The following is a 6,042-nucleotide window of genomic DNA, read 5'->3' as shown; positions in this document are numbered from 1 at the left end:
TTTCTTTTCTAACTCCCTGCCCTACAAACTCCTGATGCTGCACCTGCTAGCACTACAGTTCCCGCACACACTGCCCAACAGCATTCCTCACCCGTACACTGCTATCCCTTACCCTTCCCCACCCTCCTCGAGATGGCTGCAACCGTACCATGTGATAATTCCATTCCTGAGCTGCCGGAGATGGCAGTCACATGTGCGTGAGGTGTGCTCCCTCGTGTGAATGAATGGTGAATGCTTCTCTTTTTCCAACACAGGCTGTGGTCGAAAGCTTATGTGTGTCTTAATTGTGCGTCTGCAGCTTAGTGTGTTATCTTTACAGTAAGAGACTATCTTTTCCTAGCTTGTTGGTATTCCTCCTACCTGAAATTAGTATTCAGGTACTGCTGTGATAAAGTGACAATCTTGGAGCTCCCCGGAAACTGGCGCCCATTCTGCCAAACACGTCAATACAAGAGCACTGCCCATAAAGTGAGTTCTCGTTTACAGTTATACTTGTCGGGCAGAACAGGAATTGGAAAACAGAGAGGACATTGACAGTTTTTACGTGAGAAAAATAACATCAAAATCTTAGACCAAAAAGTTCATCACAAATGGTCATTCCTATCACCCCTCTCGAGGTGATTTTGCTTCAATACAAAACTACAGCGTTTTGTCCCATTGACTGATACATTATTGTTGCCAAGTCGAGGGGGGGAAAATCTCAAGATAATGTAATGATAAAGACTTCCTTGTCTGTGGAAAACTTGAATTCGGTCACCAAAAGGAAGACTGACACTGAACATTAACTAGTGCGGTGGCCAAAGATGTGGTGGATTCAGTATCAAAAGCATAATCCGTTCACACTCGTCTCCGAGGAAGCTCTTTGACTGCATGTGGAATTTTACTTCGAGCTGAAGTCTAAAATAGGTCACTCAGTTACTCTGTCCAAAATTGAACAATTTCATTGTTATACTTCAATAAAAGCTGTACACAGGACCACAGGCTATAATCAAAAGAAGAAAAAAAAAAGGAATGCGGGTGAACTTTTGCCCTTGTTTCCACCTGTTCATCACCACTACTTCCAGAATCTTCTTCCTTCTGTCACTGATGAAGGCACTGGGCCACCGAATGGCAATGACAAGAGCGATGAGCACCAACAGAGATCTTGCAAATACAACATTGTTGACTGTCATGTGTATTTTCATAGAAAATAAAATATCTGTTTGCATGATAAGTGGTGTAACTTCCTGTGGGCCCTTGTCCTTATAACTTGATAAAATTTACTGCAATTGTTATTTTCACTTAGAAAAATCTGTTCCCATAACATACGATAAAAAAGTTAAAAATTGTATTGTTGAATTTCCTACAACAATCCTAGTAAATCCCTTGACACCTCAAACCAAGATGTGGGGTTTATAGGGGGAGGGGGGACTAACACACATCTTGAGGTAATCCTCATAACTATCAGTCTGAGTCAATTAGTGCAAGTCACAAGTTGTTAGCCACAGTGGCTGCTGTAAGCTCTGCCATAGAATTTTTGAAACATAAGATGTGAGTGAGTGAGTGAATGAATGAGTGAATGAAATAATAGCATTTCGTATTTTGGACTATTGCTCTGCTTGTTACTCTTACAGAAGGCATAGGGAGGGGGGAACATTTGGTGTTAGCAGAAGAGCCAACACCGTGTTGCAAGTGGAGACTGAAATGCATGCGTTTTAGCTCAAGCAGCTTAGCATGAGGAGGGAAGAACTATACTGACGTGAAGTCTGGATCATGACAAGGAATGAGAATTCAGAAAGCGGACGTAATTAGTTTGATACTTAACTTTAATCCATTAATGATGAACGTCGCTCTGGACGGTACATGAGTCACAATATTATCTGTTCAGAATACATTCTTGAAGATAGTACTTATACGAGGGCTATCCACAAAGTACATTACGTTTTGGAATTAAAAATAAATAAAGTATTGGAATTTTTTTTTATTATATACAGATGAAAGCCACACTTAAAAACTACTTTTCTACATACTTGCCGTTTAAATTAAGGCACTTATCGTAGCGATGGACGAACTTGGAAATTCCTTTGTCGTAAAATTCGGCCACCTGCACCTTCAACCACGTGGTTACCTCTTCTTTTGGGACAGAAACGGTGTGATTTTTGTGGAGGCACTACAATAAACTCTCAAAGGTATTGCCAAACTCTGCACAACCTCAGAAGAGCAATACAAAACAAGCGCAGGGGAAAGTTGGGCTCAAAGATCTTGCCGATTCATGACAACGCCCGGGCCCACACAGCAAATGCCACTTGTTAAGTTCTCGAATCTTTTAAGTGGGAGTTGTTTCCTCATCCGCCGTACAGTCCCAACCTGGCACCGAGCGACTTCCACTTATTCTCAGCAATGAAGAAGTGGTTGGCTATGCAGCGTTTTGATGACGACGCACAGCTTCAAGAAGTAGTAACCACGTGGTTGAAGGCGCAGGCAGCCGAATTTTACGACGAAGGAATTTCCAAGCTCGTCCATCGCTACGATAAGTGCCTTAATTTAAATGGCAACTATGTAGAAAAGTAGTTTTTAAGTGGGGCTTTCATCTGTATATAATAAAAAATTTTCCAATACTTTATTTATTTTTAATTCCAAAACGTAATGTACTTTGTGGATAGCCCTTGTAGTAACTGAATATGGTGCCTTGCTAGGTCGTAGGAAATGACGTATCTGAAGGCTATGCTAAACTTTCGTCTCTGCGAATGAGAGTGTATTTGTCAGTGTGGCGTCGCTAGCAAAGTCGGCTGTCCAACTGGGGCGAGTGCTAGGAACGTCTCTGTAGACCTGCCGTGTGGCGGCGCTCGGTCTGCAATCACTGACAGTGGCGACACGCGGGTCCGACGTATACTAACGGACCGCGGCCGATTTAAAGGCTACCACCTAGCAAGTGTGGTGTCTGGCGGTGACACCACAGAACAACACATGTGATTTTTTATATATAAAGTTTCACCAACTGACAACCAGTCCACTTTCCAACCTAACCCCAGACCTTGGACTATGCCACAGATCTGTCTGTAACCTCAAATGAGATTCAGAATTTCTAAGGAAATCATTGACTTATTTCTGCATAACTAGTAAATGGTGAAGTAATCATTATATATCACTTACAAAGATGTTGATATGAGGCAAATGCCGCAGGCGTCCACACACCCATAATCAAATAGCTATGTCTGGTTAGTATGTGACAGCCACATAGAAGGTATTCAAAAGATAAATTTGAAGAAAAATAAAGAAGGGTATTCTTAAGTTCATCATTTAATAGTATCCAGGTGTCTTCATCATCAGACCGAAAACTGGCTTTATACAGCTCACCATGCTAGTCCATCCTGTGCAAGCCCCTTCATTTCTACATAACTACTGCAGCCTGGATCCGCTCTAACATGCTTACTTCAGTCTAGCATTTGTCTCCATCTACAGTTTTTAACACCACACTTCATTCTGTTATCTAACTAGCTGTTCCTTGATTCCTAAGCTAGCATTTAGTTTTTATGAAGTTATCAAAGCACAGTGGAATGGAAGAGAGTGCACATATGACAAGGGCAGTGTGTTGGCACACTATCAATACAGTGTTCACACCGCAGTAGTGAAATATCAAAAGCCGAAGCAAGATCATTATTCTGATCTTTGCATAAAGATATAAAAAGAAACTAAGTTCTCCTGGCGATATTTGGCCCTTATAAAATAGCAGGTATTCTGATCCCAAAGCTGTATTTCGTGTGAGTCCCTGAACAGTCCACAAAAAAAGGTTTGTACAATGCAGAATTGATAAGACATACGTACATTAAGACTAAATGTCTAGGAAGACCTGTATCATTGAATTTTAGTTTCTTTAACTACCTTAGACTATAATTAAAAATAAATAACTATATAGCACAAGGGTGCAGTTGCTTCTACCAAGCAGTGAGAATCTTGTGTCTTGCTATCACTTTGTCAGTAAATTTTAGTGACTGTATGTATAGATGGACATCAGATATCTATTCAGAGATAGCTACCCATTCTGATCTCTGAAATATAACAGCATCACCTGCTGCAACTTCACCAAGGAAAGGGAAGGAATGTAGAAAACTGGGGAATGTTGTTGATCATTTCAATATACTGTAAACACTTAACTGCATTCACCAGTAAAAACAGGTGATATGGAAGTAAAAGACCTATACAATAAAAATTTGTTATAAAATAGAATAATAAATAGCATATTAAACAATACCTATTCAGCTGCAGTTTAGCACAGGTCGAGGATAATTTGTAAATCTTTAATAACATGAACTTGGGGAAGATGACAGCATGTGAGCCACAGCCGTCAGGTAAGATAGGCTGTCCTAACATAAGTTCTAGCTACAAAAGGGAGTACACTACCTTGAGGATAGAAAAGTGGTTGAAGGGTAGAACGCTGCTTCACAATTAATGCCCCACAATACGATTCAGTTAGGTGGACTCAATATATACATTGGGCAAGAAGTGAAGGAAACAAAAGAAAAAATTTGGAGTAGGAATTAAAATCCATGGAGAAAAATTAAAAACTGATGACACTAATTCTGTCAGAGACTACAAAGGACCTGGAAGAGCAGTTGAACTGAACGGACAGTGTCTTGAAAGGAGGCTATAAGATTAACATCAACAAAAGCAAAACGAGGATAATTGAATGTAATCTAATTAAATCAGGCAATTCTGAGGGAATTAGATTAGGGAATGAGACATTTAAAGTAGTAGAGGAGTTTTGCTATTTGGGGAGCCAAATAACATGATGGTGGAAGTAGGGAGGATATAAAATGTAGACTGGCAGTGGCAAGGAAAGCGTTTCTGAAGAAGAGAAATTTGTTAACATCGAGTACAGATCTAAATGTCAGGAAGTCTTTTCTAAAAGCATTTGTATGGAGTGCAGCCATGTATCAATGTGAAACAGGGACAATAAGTCGTTTAGACAAAAAGAGAATAGAAGCTTTTGAAATGTAGTACTACAGAAGAATGCTGAAGATTACATGGGTAGATCAAGTAACTAATGAGGAGGTACTGAATAGAATTGTGGAGAAGAGGAATTTGTGGCACAACTTGTCTAGAAGAAGGGATCAGTTGGTAGGATATGTTCCGAGGCATCAAGGGATCACCAATTTAGTATTGGAGGGCAACATGGAGGGTAAAAATTGTAGAGGGAGACCAAGAGATGAATACACGAAGCAGATTCAGAGGGATGTAGGGTGCAGTAGTTACTTGGAAATGAAGAAGCTAGCACAGGATAGAGTAGCATGGAGAGCTGCATCCAACCAGTCTCAGGACTGAAGACCACTACAACATGCCATCGAGGTAGGACCTATACCGTAAAAGAAGTAAAACGAGATAGAGGAACAATACCGCTGTAACAATTTAGAATTGTGGTGTTAGTATTTTTCTGCATGATTTAGTGTGTTCAACTGTTTTACAATGGTAGGATTCCTTTATTTGAAGACTCACACTGAGATAGTAATGCGGAAGAATTTATCTGGATAGTGCAGCTCCTTCAAGTTATATATTTGGCGAAATGAATGAAAAACGGAGAGTGCACCTGAGTTTTGTTGTCTACATAAGACATAGAGAACACAAGTATCGAGTAAGGAGCAACAAAGAATTACAAGTCCCTCTTGGTCTTCAACTCCGCACCAAAACAATTTACGATTATGCAAGTAGAGTCATGTACGTAAAACTTGCTTGCTTACAGCTTTAGCATAACCAAGAGTACTTGTTGGATGCTATAAAATCTAGAAGAAGGGCACATATTTATAGATAAGCTTCTGGATGATGAAATGCATGTATCCAGGCTTAGCAGGTTTTCACAAGCTAAATTAATTGTTAGTAATCGCAGTTTCGAACATTTTTATACGAGTGCTGAACTACATGGTTTGGTTTGTAAATGTTCTTATGGGAAGGTCTTTATTTTGATGTAATTAGTCTCTCTGCAATTCCTCTGGCCTAATGGCTTCAACCAACGTGGATTAATTTTCTATGCTGAAGAATGACTTACCTGTTTCATGAGTAACAACGATT

Source organism: Schistocerca piceifrons, chromosome 11 (genome assembly GCF_021461385.2).
Source record: "Schistocerca piceifrons isolate TAMUIC-IGC-003096 chromosome 11, iqSchPice1.1, whole genome shotgun sequence".
In the NCBI taxonomy this organism is placed as follows: Eukaryota; Metazoa; Arthropoda; class Insecta; order Orthoptera; family Acrididae; genus Schistocerca; species Schistocerca piceifrons.
The sequence above is the reverse complement of the archived record's forward strand: the minus strand, read 5'-3'. Positions refer to the sequence as shown.